Source organism: Scatophagus argus, chromosome 15 (assembly GCF_020382885.2).
Source record: "Scatophagus argus isolate fScaArg1 chromosome 15, fScaArg1.pri, whole genome shotgun sequence".
Taxonomy (NCBI): Eukaryota; Metazoa; Chordata; class Actinopteri; family Scatophagidae; genus Scatophagus; species Scatophagus argus.
The window spans coordinates 5,770,982-5,787,590 of record NC_058507.1 but is presented as its reverse complement, the minus strand read 5'-3'; the positions used below and the strand labels follow the sequence as shown (position 1 = coordinate 5,787,590).

At 42.1% G+C, this 16,609-nt stretch overlaps 1 protein-coding gene across 2 annotated transcripts in view; it reads left to right on the top strand.

Annotated features, from left to right (window-relative positions):
* The window catches only part of plekhh1 (pleckstrin homology domain containing, family H (with MyTH4 domain) member 1), a 163,406-nt gene that overhangs the window by 71,989 nt on the left and 74,808 nt on the right, over positions 1–16,609 (top strand). The window contains exon 5 of one of the 2 annotated variants that reach the window (XM_046412121.1): positions 11,237–11,361. The exons of the other annotated variant lie outside the window; for it this stretch is intronic. The gene's annotated coding sequence lies outside the window, so the exon portion shown is untranslated. The remainder of the gene's footprint in view (positions 1–11,236; positions 11,362–16,609) is intronic. 2 annotated transcript variants of the gene reach the window in all.

Sequence of the window (16,609 nt, the reverse complement as noted above, 5' to 3'; positions counted from 1 at the left end):
CGCTTTAACAGCCGAGAAAACCAGTATGAATTATGCATTGAGTTCGGTTTTAGCTTTTGTGAGTGGTTTAATGTCATTAGCCTGCCCTCAGAAATGTACACAGCAGTGCTTGTGTATATTTCCAGTAAGCACTATTAGTGTCACATCAAGCCCAAATGGCAGCCCACGTGACTGTCAACCCAGGGGAGTGCTCACATTATTGCTGTGTTGTGTGACAGCTGAATATGGAAACACTTTTTGCGCTTGTTAAATTGTTTCTGGTTTGCCTTTTTTTTCTTGCCTTGCACTCTTATAGGTTCTACAAAGTCTAGTAAAATTGAATGGCTTTCCCAGAAATGAAAGTTTATTGTCCCCCTCAGCCCACCCGACTCATAAATAATGGCACATTTACCAAAAATCCCAAGCCGACAGCCCCCACCTTCATACCATGACCAGTACCACTTTACGCCAAAACCACTGCCAAAATACACCCCAAACAATCCCCCTTTCTCCTCACTGAAACCTTCCAACTGCCTGTTAACAGTGTTTACTCCATTAAAGCCCTCCAACTCGACACACTGAGGGGAGAAGGGGGGTCCAGCTCCTGGTGGGAACTGTACGTACACCATTAAACTCCAGTCTTCATTTTTAACTTTCCTTATCATAATAAAGAGCTTTAAGTACTTTACCAGGCATTAAGGGACCACCTTTTCACTGTTTGATTCAGGACTGTGTTACGCTAGCTACAGTTTGATCCAAGGTTAATAAAACTCTCTATAGACTGTGCAGCTAGAGGTGGATTATGATGTAGTTAGTGAGTCACAAAATGAGCTTTTGATGCTAATTACTCTGCTGGCTTATGTTCACATGTAAACTTAGAGAAGGTTACAGTCAATTTCAGCGTGAGACACTTGTTGAGGTCGTCTGCCAACGGGCAGTCGGTACGATCCAGTAAAATCAAAGATATTATGAACAGCAGATTGGTTCCACATGAACACCATCCCTATGGGGGGAAACCTGTTAATACATTTAATATGGTGACCTCAATCATTTATCTTGCTTTAAAAAGAAACCTCCATGCAGTCGTGGCCTGCACAGCTGTTTCCAGTCCCCCCGGGAGCTCACCTTGACCTGCTTTGATCATCCCCTAAAAGGCCAAACAATCAAGCTCTAGTGAAGTCCACCAAGTCTACTCTGTGACTCTGAGAGTTAGCAGGCGAGGAGCAAAGGAAAGCACAGAGATGCAAAGACAAAGGGCTGATGTGTAGGTGGGACCTCAGTAGCATACAGTGCTAGAGCTTCCACTGTGGGCAACTTTGTCACTGCATGACTCACCACATGAGACAAGTGCAAAAATTGAAATACCATTGAAAACTGCCACGAACTCATCATAAACATGCTTTCCTCAACAAAGAACTCCCATACTGATCGATGACATCAATACTTCAATACTGACGCACAGTTTGAGCCTAATAGCACAGCCTGACGTGAGGCTCGAAAGGTTGACATTTGACTGTTGCGTCTTGTGTCTGGTTTTGAGTTGGTGCGTACATTGGTTTGAGTCGGAAGCTGTTGTGTTTTTGTCTGAGAGAGCCCTCACACCTGATAAGAGTCTGTAATATCGACAGTCAAAAGCTTCTGTCACATTTATGTCTTCTGCTATCATAGGAATTTTCTAAATAAACAAGGACTGAATACTTTGACAACAGAGGATGAGGAGTTGTGAAATAATAATGTTGAAACCTTTTTTTTTTCTCCCCTAAGGTCAGAGAGAGAGAGAGAGAGGCATAAAGTGGGTATTTGTAGAGCTCACTATTCAGTCGTGATTTATCTCGGCTGAGGTAATATCAAGGTCGGCGCCCTGAAAATGTCTTTGCTTCAACAAGATGCCTTGAGCCGGATAAGAGGGCCTAAAGCTCCCAGTTCAGCAGCATGATGGATGAAAGTGCTCTGTCTTGTTTATGCAACCTGACGCAAGGCATCTGCTGGCCTCTGGAGCATTCGCTTCGTGCTGTAACAACCCTCTCCGCTCCCTACTAGACAGTCAAACAGAGATTATCAAGGTATTTCAGATGTAGGAGATACAGTGGAGGGTGCAGGAGAAATACTCCTAGCTCAAGGACATTCAAACATGATCTGCACTTAGTGGATTTTTTACTTAGCAGTGAGTGACACTTAGCTTAAATCTAATACTTAGCTATCTTTAATGTAATCAGGCTAGAATTAGTAATGGCATATTGTTGAATAGGCTGAAGGCAGAGTTTAAGTTCATATCTGATCTTCATGCTGCGGCACAGTGAAACTTTCAACAAAGGGCTCGAACTTGACATTTGTGATTTTTAGTGAAAATATCGTGACAACAGTTGAATAGATGATCATGAAATTTGCTTTGGCTGACTTAACGTTTCATCGGGCACCATCATTCATCCAGGTCAAAACGTTTTATTAATCAATTTTAAAAAATAAACAAAAAAGTCAAATATTTGCATAACTGACATTCCCATCAGCCTCAGCTGCCTGCTTATGTTAACATGCTGATATGCTAATGAGACTAATTATACTGCTGTACATGCATACAACAGCACGTTAGTACTTTTGTCAAGCAAGTTAGTTTGCGGACATTGGCATTTAGCAAGGCTGTAGTCTTGACAAGATAAAAATAAACTCTCTCCTTTTTAAGACGGCATTATGGAGATTATCAAGGTATTTAAGTGGCAGTTTATTGTGGAGGAAATTACTGCTAGCTAAACGACTTTAAATTCATGGGATCTTCTTGGAAACATTATCTGCTCTCAGTGGGGTTTTTAAGTATTAGCTTTAGGCTACACCTAGGTTAAAATCTAATATGTGGCTGAAAGTAAGAAAGACATAGTTGAACACTCTGAGTGCAGTTTGAAGGAGTTCACTCACATATGATCTTAGAGTTAACACTATAATAAACCTTTCAACAAAGGACTGATCTGAATTTATTGTTTGTCTTCATGCCACAAACAAACAACTCGATAAAAGACCTTTGTTAGCAATCAAGTAACTCGCCGAGCCAAAGATAAATCTGTCATGTAGCCACTTCACCATATCCTGCTGGCAAAGCTGCTGTGGATGTGCCAATATAGTTAAATGTCTCATTAGATGTTATAGTGTACTCTGTTATTCAGCCGTAACATTTAGGTTTGTTGATCAGATTGTGAAACTCTGCCTGTTGATCCCTTGATCATTTTTGTCCATGAAGAAAATAAAAACTCAGCCAACTGCTTCAGGTTTTATGGCGTCAAGGTTTGGGCAATTCTCCTGTTTTCCAGTATATCAAACAGGAGAGAGAGAGAGAGGACACAACCAACCAAGGTGAAAAGTTTGGCAAACTAGCACAGGTGTGGACAGATGTGCTTAAACTTCAGCTTTTTATGGTCTGAATTGCTCCAGTGGAGCCAAGTCATGTAACAAAACCCAAACGGCATACGCTGTTTATGCTGATGCCAACACAGCGGTTTTTGTCTTTTTCAGATTAGACAAATAAATAAGTACGTATGGAAAAACACTGTGCTTTTGGACATTCTGTAATCATTATGTAGTCATGTAATGCACCATAAATGTCATTGCACGAGACAGTGATGGAGTGTGTTTGCTCTTGTGCGGCCTCACTGTGCTCCATATGTGAAGAAGCTGCAGACTGCTGCTTCAGTGTCTCCTCCATCTATCTTTGTCATTAGAGTAACTGAAGCACAATCTCACATTCAATTTTTTTTTCTTTATGCCCCCAGTCCAACTCCTTTTTAAAACACACATTACTGCAGGAAACAAATCCCATCAAACAAACAGTTGCTTGCATAATCTTTAGCCCCTTTTCTGCTAGTATACTGTATTTAAATGAGGAAAAACAACAGGAGAGAAAGAAATAAAGGCAGCTGAAGAAAGACAGAGAGAAGCAGACGGATGCAGAGGGAGGGAGGGAGGAAGGGGGAGGCAAGCTGCGCACCAGTATATGGAGAAAGTGCGCAGTCATGCTGTAGGAATGCTAGAGGGGGGGATTGCTGGCGTGACTGCCCCATTTTTCACAGCCCTAATCAGAGCCAGCTGTCAGTGAGAGAGCCCATAAGATGGAGGGGGGGAGGGTTTGGGGTGGGGTTTGGGGGGCGGTGGGTTGTGGGGGTGAGAGCACTTTTGTTTTTTGGAAGAAGTTAGAAGGGAAGAGGGGAGGGGGGGAAAGCAAGGAATAAGAAGGAGAAGTTGGTAGAGATTGAGCATTCGTGATGTTAATTTATTTCCTCTCCATGTGTCACCAGGTTTAAGAGTTGTGTAAGAGAAAATATCTGTAGAGAATTGTGAGTTAAGACGCCCTCGTGCATGCATGATAACAGTTAAAAAGGAGGAGTGGATCAGACTGTGGCCTTGACTCGGCCCGGCTGCAGTCTGAACAGCAGGGTGGAGATTCCTGCCTTTCTTCTGCTTCTGGAACCTCTGCAATGAGGAATGTCAAAGCAGAAGCTTTTAGACACTCTGTACAGTGTGTGTGAGGAGTGTTCAGTCCCTCGGGTACATATGCAGAGCAGGGATATAAAGAACAAAGACGAAAGCCCACATGAAAAGCCATGAAATAATATCATGACTTGTAATTTTCAGATTTTCAGAACATTATCACAGATCAGGAACAGATGCATCTTAGACTAAGAATGAGATTACGGTGCAGTAGTTGTACTTTGCACATCTGTAGCTGTGGTAATGCTGCTGCTACCAGCTGTGCCAGTGCTGTTACAGCCCCACAGCGCTGAATGTAAACTCCTGGTGTGTTTATGTTTAGTCTGCAGTCGTACGGTACATCTTCCTTCCACTGTATGTGAGGCTCTGTTATGTTTTGTAGTGGGACAAGTGCACTCGTCTTCCGTCCTGTAGGATTTCAACACCAGTTGTGGGTCAGATTCATGAACTCGTTGCACCCTGATTTGACGAATCTCGAAAAGAGATGATAAAGACGAGAAATCTCGATGACAACAGAGATGACTCTTTCACTCATAAAACACCCTCAGTGGGGGAAAAAAACGAATAAATCTGCAGCCATTTCCTGAAGTAGGTTATGGTATTAAAGTTCATATACTGTGGCGAGATATTTTTATGAGCTATCTCTTAGCCCGCACTCCCTTACACAGTGACAGTGCCACATACTTTATATGACCCTGTGTAGTCTGATGGAAAAAGTCTTGGCTTGTTGATTTTTGGGTGATTCATGGCTGTTAAAGAGGTGACCTCCTCGAAGTTTGAGTGCCGACTTGTTCACGTCAAGCCCTCGAGCCTCCGACGCAGAAAGTGCCCTCAAGACTTCCAAGAAATAGTGTCACTGGATAATGAACTTTGCAGCCACTACACTGATCTCTTTCTTTCCTAAGTGGGTTAAAATGAATTACCTTCTTGGTTGCATAAGGCTCTACTTGGACTGGAAGCTACAGAATTAATTCTCCTGAATACACAGGCCTTCCCACCTCTGTTTGTGTTTTTAAAAATATCTCCCATTTATATTATTACACTGAGCTGTCACTGAAGCACAATACAGGACGCACCCAAGCAGAAAACTTTTGAAGCATACATGTTGGTGTCTGACAAGCTATTTTAGACCTCTGACAGACTTCCCCTTTCTGCCCACTTCCTATGCAAAGGTGTTGATGTAATGCGAGGATGTGAAAACACAGCAGGGTCTCGAGCTGAAAATGCCCATGTCAGTTTTTAAAATGCCCACAAGCTTAAAGATGCCTGTGAAGTGAAGCGATTGAAAAACCCCATGATATAGAGGCAGTCACTGTCATTTCAGCCAAGTGAATAGGTCATTTTTGGTCCACGCTGGCCATAGTAGGAGAGACTTTCCAGTTCTAGATAATAAATGTGTTCAGTATATTCTAATTTTGCAGTTAGTATACAATAGGGGTACATATTGATATGGTGTTAATAATACACATATTATAATAATCCCATAGAGATAATAGACCTTGTGGATCTTTTGTTTGTCTGCTCATCTGCTTGCCTTTTCACTATCAATATGTAATTGTTATTTTTTATGCCTTTGTGCAGTTATGGCGACACCAAAACACAGATAAGGCACATAATGAACAAAATTAATGATGAATTTGATTGATATTTTCTTATGTCACAGGAGCCATAAAGCATGACCCGCCTCAAGGCCCTTATGATGTCAGCTGATATTATGCTGTAAAGCTGCACATTACTGAAACAAATTTTCAATCGCTTTAGCACAAACTGGAGACACAGCAAACATCGGGTGACTCTAAACTTTTGTTCTGCAAATTTTGGCTCGGTCTCCTATTCGTTGCAGTCGAAGCCGAATGAATTCATGAGTGTGTTTCCTGTTTGGGTGTGATTCTCTTTTGTTTAACTTTGACCATGGAGATTAGCGTGGTCGGCCAGTGGAAACACTGACGACAACATCCAGTATTGCCCCCAAACGCTGTTTGTGATCGCCCTGCTCAGTATTTCTTTCATTACTTAAACATTTCAGGGCAGTTTGGTTGAAACGGAAGATCGATGTAGCACCGTGTGCCTGGAGCTAACGTGGGTCCTGGAATGTCACAAGAAATTCGCCCACTTTTCCTGGTTGGATCTGATATTAAATAAACTGTGATCTTGAAATGCCACAGCAAATGAAACTTCATGGATTATTTACCAAGATTTTAATACTTTAATCAGTCTGAGATCGTTCTGGAGTTGTTTCACCACCATTCATAATGATTTTTTTGTGACCTCGAGCTGCTCCTCCATTTTTTTTGCGTGTTGTATTGTGGGACAGCAGTTTTCATCGACAGTATACTCAATAATCCCAGCATACTTTAACTGATCATATTGAGTATAATAGAATATCTATTTGCCAATATGCAATGCATAATTTCGTATCAACAGAACTTTTTCTGTGTATAAACTGCGGTTACATTCAGCTCAGCTCTCTGTCAGTCGGCCTGTTTCTCTGCCCAGGAGTTGTTTATCAGTCTGGGCCCTGAGTGGCCTGTAGCCTCTCTGAGTCTCAGCCAAGTCCTGAGTGGAACGGGTTCAGACTCTGGACTTTTGGCTCTGATAGTGTGTCGACTCTGTCTTCATGTGGCCCTGCTGGTCCATTATCAGAACTCGAGGGGCACGCTGACCCTTGCCAACCCGTGTGGTGTCTACTATGAGTCATTAGTCCATCACCCACGGAACAAAAGGTGAGACCATGTCTGGGTTGGATAGTTTCTAAAAACCTTCTCAGATGGTGAAGGGTCGTGTTGAATTAAAGGCCACTGACTTGTGAGGTAACAGACTTACAAAATCATTCTTTTGAGTGAAAGTGAAGCCGTGGAGTCTTTATATCTCTCTCATTTGTTTCCTTTTACTGTGTCTGATATTTTCTTTCTCTTTCAGTCTTGCTCGATATCTTTCAGACATGCTGGGCCTGCGATCAACCTTTTGCCTTATAATATTTGATCTCCAGCTTCTTCCTCAGTGTCAAGATTAAGTCAGAGCTGAAAGTGTCCCCGTTTATCAACTGATTGAGGTTGAAGATGATTTTCCCCTGTCCGTGCTGCAGAGCTTCTCGGGTACTTTCCAGAGCACTTTCTCCTGTTTGGCAGTCTGTTGCCTTGTTTACCGAGGTGCTAAACCCTGGCGACACCACAGACTGTGACTCACGCTGTGAACCAGGCAATCGCTAGTTCAAGGTTCAGTTTACAAACAATATTGCACAATGTGTCCTCTCTGGCTACGGTCACACTTGCCATTCTGTTGTGCTTTTTGAAATCTGACTTTATTTGTGTCTGTCATTTGCTGATTCACTGTAGTTGAACGGTGGTAGGTTCATTTCAATTTGTGTCCTGACATGATCACATAGCCAGAGTTGAGTTTTGTTATGTATATCGCAGCAGCGCTGCCAAAATGAATAATAATGACGCATCGGGCTAGTACTGAGTCAGTCACCCAGTGCTGTTTCTTAACATAAGCCCACCAGGGTTGTACAAATGCTGACTGATCTGATGAAATTCAAGGTTTTATTTTTATTCAATTTTCTTCCAAATTGGCCTGATCGTACAGTCAAGGTTAACAGAGGTTACTGCAGGACATTTTCTTATCTGTAATGATCAGGTTATGACTATGGCTGGATGGCTGGACAAGACTTCCAACCTGGTTTTTATTCCAACACAGTTAAAAGCATTTGTTTCACTCCAGTGGCCAAAAATTAACAGCAACTGCAGATGTTTTGTACAGATTAAAAAGGGACAAATTTGAACCAGTTCACATTAGGTAAGTGTCGGTCTTTTCTGTGAACATAGCACATGCGGCGCTAGCTGTCAGCCTCGTGCCACTGCAGGAACTTATGTCACTTCCTTTCTTATCTTATTGATGTGGAAAGAGGAAGCCCCCTTACTTTCCCCAGACCTACTTATCACAGCACCACAAAAAGTGTGGTAATGCAATTTCAGAGCAGAAATAACCCTGTTTATTCACTTAGTGGCTGCTCAGAAAACATCAAAATTAACTTTGTTTCCTGACTCGTTACTGTCATAAATATCACATGAGTTAGGTCATGGTTTGTTTTTAGTTTTTAGTTTAGTTTTTTTTTTTTTTTTTTTTTGTACCGTTGTGTTGCAGCACCTGTTTGCAGACGTATTGAACAGGATGTCGGGGGTTGTTCTATGTGTCTCCTCTTGCAGGAATCTGTGCCACCCACCAGGCTTTTCTGCGCCTCGTACTGTATGAGTAAAGGTTGTGCTGCAGACTGTATGGAACATGCAGAGGAGGCGAGGAGCGCTGTTCTTTTTTCATGCCTCTGTGTACATATGAAGGCATGATACGTCTTGCCGCTCAGCCATTTAACCCATTCGTGCCCACACAAGAACAAATTAGCACGAAAGAGCAACAACAACAACAATAACAACCTCCTCCTCCTCCTGCTGGAAAATCCCACCATTGTTGCCTTTCACTTGTACTCTCAGACGCTTCTTTGTCATTTCCATGATGTCCATAGATCATTTGGACCAAAGAAAGTGTTAAGTAGGTGAAAGTTTGTTGTCCGGCAGCCCTGGTGTTTCTTAAGTTATAAGACCTATAAGTCAGTGCCCTTGATAAATTTTTCTTGATCTGGGTTAACGCTGGGCTGAATTTTGTTTTTGAGTTTGAAGCTGGTTGTTTCAAGAGCATTTCAGTTACTACATTAAGTGTACCAGAAAGAACTTCATCATTGGATGTTTCTGCAAAACCCTGGGTTGCTCTCACTGACAATGCTTTGGACTTTTCACATTCAATTGGAACATTTTCAGAATTCCTGCTTTCTACAATACCTGTGCATAAAAACTACGGTAGATAAGTAAAAATACTTAAAAGAAGTAACTTAACACCAGGCATAATATAATGGTATACCAACACGTATGCTGGGCGGTTTGAAATTGTGTTCACTGAAATGCCCTTGAAATTGTTTATATGCTACCTCAACCCCCTGCTTCCCAAAAAGAATTTAATCTGGAACCCCAGAAACCCCTGGAAGACTTGACGGTTTTGATGTGCAAATCATCAAATCGGTTCCTGCTTCATTTGTCATAACTGAATTCCAACTCCAAAATTTTACTGTTTCTGCTCCACCACTAACTTCAATCCAAACCTTTCTTCAGTGTCTTTCACTTGGCCCCCGTGTTTGTCTAGGGAGGGCCGAGCTAAGTGGGTTTAAATAGTGCTGCATTACTTCCTCTGGGAACCTGTTAATGGCATAAACATTGAACTAAAGCAACACAAGCAACACAAACAACGCAGCTAAAGGTCACTTGACTTCAGCTTTCTGCTGAATACTACTGTATTTGAAGCTGAAATGGAGAAAGAATGTTAGAGAGGATTCCTTAATCCGCCTTGGTGGTTTGTTATGTTTGTTTCCACACATGTTACTGGGAATGTACAGTCGCACTTCGAAGAGGGGGGTGGAGACGATTGTGTAACATGGTCTCAAAAAGTTTGGGGTTTACTAAAATGCAAATGCTATGAAAATAATGTCCCCAAATTATAGCAACAAGCCTAGATAATTTCCTGTAGTGGTGCTTAAACTCTGCTATTTCTGCTTGGCCCTGTTTATTTTTGGGGGGAGTCGGCCAGGAGGACGGGGACTGTGGACACATAATCCTCCCAGAAAAGTGATTTATTTATGAATTCCAGCGCAGAACCTCCCCTCCTGAGAGCCGGCCAGCCTGCCAGAAGTCATTGGCTGATGTTTACAGGACTGGATTGGCTAATTCCCATGGTGCAGTGTGCCTGCAGTGCTATCTTATTTATACAAGGCCTGATATGGGAGAACAGAGGGGTTTATTTTAGGATATTCCCCATAGATGGATCCAATTTCTCCAACTGGAACGGTTTCCTCCATACGTGCTGCACTTCAGGTTCTAGCAGCAGGCCGCACACCCGTGGACGCAGCTCACCACTCGCTCGAGTTTAAAAGGACTGAATTGGCTCAGCAAAGGAAATCATGTCACAACATCTCGAGTTATACTGATGACAATAGAGTTCAGGGACTACACAGGAAGTGGAATATTAGTCTCATAAAAAGAGCATTGTTTCTCTTGTCAAAACAAAATTTTTAGGTAGAGTGAATTTAGCACTCCATTAAACAAAGAATCAAGTCTGTTAAATCGATAACTTGCAGTCCTTTGAAGAGAATTATGATATCACTTTGCTAAGTAGCTGACATATTTTTTTAAATGGTGAGTAGTTAAAGCTGCCAGAGAGTAATTTCTCAACCAGCATCAAACTGAAAGAACTTTATCTGGTATGAGAGGGCTTAATGATGTGACTGTGGTGATAAAAACCAACTGTATGGCTTTCTTACCTCAACAAATAAATTGATCACAGTCAGAATACTTGACTGTGGGCAAAACATGTAACTCATGTTTGCCTTTTTGAGTGCATTACCTACAGACATAGATATTCAAACCTTTGTGAGTGTTATATATTATATAAATATATATACAAGTGTCGGATGAGTAATTTTTGGAATGGATGACGCTGAATTAGAGGCACAGCTCTCACAGTCTGTAAATGTTTTAATTACAAAGCACAAACACATGGATACACACGGTCATAACAGACCATATTTGTGATGTCAAAGCAACATCTGCCTTTTATAAGACCTCACATCATTATCTGCCGCTCAGACTTGTGCTTACGGACGTATTGCGGCCATGATGCCAGAAAAACACCTTCCTGTTTATTTCTTTTTCTGTCTTCATTTTTTCCTTTTGTCTTTTCCCAGCCCCCTGCTGCTGCGCCTCTCTCACATCCGTCAGTGATTTAATGATTATATAAAGGAATGAGGGAATTATGGGAAGGAGTGCAGGACGCTGACACCCTGGCCCAGATGTTTTCCTCACTGCTGAGGTTTGTCAGTCATCTTTTTCAAAATCTAAAAACCTGTTTTCCGTGACCAAGTTAGGCAAAGGAAAGTCCTGGAGGTCCCGCCTCGATCTCATCATCGTGTATGTACCACTCAATGCAGTCTCCTCTTGTGATAACTGGTGATGTTATGAAGGTGAGCGTTATGAATGTCTTATGTCACCGGCCTGAATTGTCTGAGTAGATGAAGAAGTTTGAACTTCTGGGCCAATAACTTGTGAAAGAAGCATGACAAGCTTCCTCGTACACTTCCTTTCAATGTCATTATTGTCGGGTGTTTTTCCACTTGCAGTGAGTGCAATATGTAGTTTCAGGTGCACATGCAAGGGCACACGTGCACCTACAACTCATCATGAATAGATGAGTTATGTCTTTGTGCCGTTCTGCGATCGTGTGCAAACCATAATAGTCAGTTGGAGGATCACTTTGTTTTCCCCTCAAAAAAACATCTGTAATGGACAACAGACTTTCTAATCAGCTCAAAGAGAGGAAGCCAACTGGAGTTAAAACATGACTAGACTCCCACCAAGCTGTGACCACTGTCCCAGGGGCATGGCTGCAGGAAACCCAAACGCTGTGATTATATATTCTTGTAATCATTTGTTAGCTGTGTTTGCTGTGCTGTGGGATTAGCATGTCTTGAGAACTGTGGAATTGAATATCCCCTTGAACAAGAGCAAGGATGGATGGCAACAACATAAATTCACTGTTATGCATGATGGCTTCAGTAACAGACACAGTTACAGCAGAATAAGGAGAAAGAAATCAGAACAACCATAAATAGTTCACTGACATACTTTTCTAATGCTGGTTAGTGCATTACATGTCGTGTACTTCTCGTACCCCTGCTATACAAATGCATTTCGTGCAGGCAAAGGCCCACTGAGTGACTGCAACATGGCTGAAACATTGCTAGCCTTTACATTGTGATTTCAATTTTCTTTTTCCTGCTGAGTGATAAATGAGAAGCTTAGATGGAGATAAAACTTTCACATCCTTCTGTTAGATTTAAGACTACGGCCAGCGACTGCTTAGCTGAGCTTTTCTGAGTGTAAAGACAGGAAACAGGGATAAAGAGCTAACCTGGCTCTGTCCAGTGATTACAAAATTGGTTTGATATCACTCTCATGTCCTCATGTTGGACGTGAAGCTGAAAGCAGGACCCGGTTATGGTTAGCTTAGCTTAACAAAATTGTTGCTTTATTGGACTGAACTGCCACTTTTCATCCTAAAACCTACTGTTTGCTTCATACAACATGAGCTACCTGTCTAAGCAATATCTTAAGGTCATCATATCATGACATTTCCTATGAGGTCTTGAGAAAGCATCAGTTACAGTACACATGCTATATGAACCAACTGGTTCAAGCCCAAAGTCTAAAACTTTCATCCTATCTTGATCTTGGTATTTTGTGGCACATTTCACAATGAAGTGTTAGATTTTCTTTGTAAGAAATATCAAGATTTCTGGGTGCTATAAGAAATTCTTATCTCGAAGTAAGGAAGCCGTGTTCTTCTTCTCATTTTCACTGATGGAAATGGAAAAAAGCTGTCTGCGTGGTTGAGGTGCAGGTAAACCAGTGAAAACAGGCACTCCACATGTTGCACACAGAGTTGCAAGAAAATGAAATACTTGATGTTTGATTTCAGGATACGGAATACTTATTCATGTTTGTGCTTTTAACAACCAGAGTAAACAAGGAGGTGCTTGAGGATGAGCTTATTTACGTCAAGCCCAGCACAGACTACTTCCATTTAGGACAGTTTTTTTTCCTTAGACCTCTTCCTTGTCAAGTAACTGTTGACTCACTCATTAGACTTGCATGTTTAAGTGGTGAGTGTTGCTGTTCAAGTGAATGGCAATGGAAAAGGCCTGATGTCATGGGAGTAGATGTTGTGCAGTTGTCTTTTGTTTATGTAGTAATCACAGAGCTGACTGGATAAAGCTGCACGCTGCACAGGCTGTTATGTCCTGTTGTGGTGTTGGTTTGAAGTGGTACAGATGGAGGATGTTTGTGTCATGTTTTGTGTTAAGCCTCTGTGTCTTCATAGCTGGGATTTTAAATGGCCTCTGGTCTCTCTCTCTCTCTCTCCATCTCCCTCGCTCTTTTCTTTCTCTTTGGCTTTATTTTTCCACATCTCCTCTACAAAGTTTGAGACAAAACGTAAGATTGAGTGGTTTTCGTTTTCCAACCTTAAAAAAAAAAAAAAAAAAAAAAAAAGATAAATTCAAAACATCAGTGCACACCCACGTACTTCTTGCAGCCATCAAGAGCTGAGTATTGAGAAAGTTTCAAAAAACCACTTCCCCATTTTTTTCTTTTCTCTGCAAAAAAGGGCAATAATTCAACATATGCTTGACTTGCTCATAGATTGCGCCAAAGTGTCAAGTGCTACATGACTCAGATCGGCATAATGTCTTCTTCCTACACATTTGCAGAAGCTGTTTTTGCTGTGCTGAAGTAGTTTAATGAAAAATTTTGTAAACACTTGATCACATTTTTTATATATTTTCTCATGACTGGAACTCCTAAAGTCATGGAAACTATAGATTTTCATGAATGACCCATAAAACCCATCTTCTATTTTTTTCTTTCATCTTTTTTTTTTTTTAAAGCCTCTTTCGGGAAACGCAGCTGATGATTCATGATTTTTAAACACTGCTTAGTCTCTCTCTCTCTCTCTCTCGCTCTCTTTCTCACTCCCAGCATGAAAATATATGACACATACTTGTTCTTCTCCTCTTTCTTGGTTTCTGGTCTTACTTTGGTTGTGGAAAGTGGATTCATCGAGACAGGCAGACCCCGTGATCTTCTCCATCAAGCCCCTCTCCTCTGTTGCTCACTAACCCCAAACTCCTGTCAATGGCTTCCAGCTGGCCGTGGCGTGGCCATCCTCCTGGGAGGAGGAGTGCTCAGCTTGCTCCAGACTCTGACTTGTACACCATCCAAAAGCCTTGCTCAGCCCCCACGCCGCCCCCCCAACCCTCTACTGCACCCCTGACCCAACTCCCCGTCCCCCTCTTTATTTGTTTAATTTGTGGAAAATAAACCCCATAAACATTTGTGTATGATTTGCACAAAGCAGCTGACGGAGAGCGTGCAAACAGGAGGGCTACATGTGTGTTTGTGTTTGTAGTCCAAATTTCGCATGCCGAGTGTGTTCAATGTCTCCGATGATAAGGTGAGGTCATGAGGTAAAAAGGCAAGGACATGAGCTGTTAGCTTAGCTTGCATGAAGCGGTTCGGTCCTCAGCATGTGTTTGGTGACGCATCGGCAGCCACTCCTGGGAATCTGCTGAGAGGGTCGACTTAAAATAGGCTGAAGGGGTAATGTGGGGGTATATCTACTTAAGAAGACTCATTTTTATGTCTTTCATGTTATCTTGATGAGCGCAGCACTTTGGTCTCTTGGTGAGGAACTTCTAAATATAGCCGAGAGCGGTTCAATAGCAGGGCACCGCTTGCGTCACCTTGGGTAAATATTTCTCTTTTTGGCAACGGTTGTGTGCTCTAACCCTCAGTTTTTCCTGAACATTCAGCAGAAAAATCGAAAAGAGCTTTGGCTCAAACTGAGCTTCGGTCATGGCGACAGGTGGGTTGGCTTTAGGAATTAGTTATTTAAAGGGCAGAGCAGATAAACTGGATCACGTTACGACTGAATAAAAAGCGGAGTGAAGTTCAAGCCAAAAACAAAAAGCCGAACACACACACGTAAAAGTGAGCATACACGACACACACAGACGCAGCCTCAGCACACCATTATGTCTGTTTTTGTAGGCCGCTGTGTTTACCTAGTAGGAGTGACGGCGATGACAGTCTGTTGTCATCGAGGTCAGAGGTCACCTGGGGAGGGGGAGTGAGTGTGTGGGCCGCTGATGGAAGGACGTGTTGCTTTGTCACTCCTCATGTCTGGTCAGAAGACTGAGTGTGTTTGGCTTGGCTTGAGGGGTTTGTGTGTGTGTGTGTGTGTGTGTGCACACATGCGTGTGTGTGTGTGCGCGTGTGTATGTGTGTGTGAGAGAGGGAGACAGCATGCCTCTGAGTGTGCATGCACATGCTGCTTTGCAAGCCAACAAACTGCTGGGAAATGCATGTGTGTATGTGTGTGTGTGTTATGACTGTACTGTGTGACATTGTGCACACTCACTGCAACTTCAGCATTCGTACCTCCATGTTTGGTCTAATAGTGGTTACTTTAACACTTTAGCTCTGAAAGCTACTGCATCATAGACAGCATAATGAACACTGAATGTCCAGCCTAAACCTCACACCTGACGATGATAATCCTCACCCTTATTATATGCTGTTCAGAAATGTCAAGTTTAAAAATAATGTGCCCTAAAAATTAATGATTGGGTCACAACGCTCCTTTCACCTCTTTTACTTAAAAAAGAAATCAGAAAGTTTTGTCAATGAAGCAAAGTCATTGTGCTGGGTTTTTTTTGTCATTGACTGAACCTCAACACATTTCTCACTTTGCCGAGCGCACGTGCTCTAGATTCACACAGGCAGCAAAAATCAAAGCTTTGCATTCACACTATGGTGTGACTGTTAAGCTGCTGCTTAGTCAGTTGTCCAGAGACCTGCTTTGGCTCAGAGTGATCCCATGTAACACCGCGAGGACATAATAACATATAACATAATAAGAACAAGCAGGGCAGCCCAGTCGGAACACCTACCACAGAGTGTGAAGAACAGCGCTGCGTTATCTGTGCCGAAGTGCCGTCTCAGCTGCTTTAAAGTTAAAGGAGGGTACAGCTTTGCAGGGTTGTGCAGGGCAGCTTGGTTTGTGGTGAGTAATTTAGTTATGATACCTGAGAATTTTCCCCCTCAATGCCAGAACCCATTTTAAGGCTAATATTAGAATTTCCACATGCACAGATAGTATGAGACAACTTTATTGATATTCTGATTTTTTGGATGTTAACCCAAACCCAGCCCGATCGTCAAGCCAAAACATGGTGCATAGAGCGTATTGCTGCATTATATGTTCTGTTTGCTGCATATTGCATACCACAATCTAATAATAATATCTCTAATCTGAAAAACATTGGTATTTCTTGATAATATTGCACATTCACCAGGAATTGAGCAACAACACAAGTTTAAAAAAATCTTTAGTTTCATCGTGACTGCGCATTTTTGTCTGTGGCCTTATTAATTTTGATTGCAGCCCAGTAACATCGGCAAACAGTCCCACGAGTGTCATCGCATCTGAGTCCAGCCCTCTT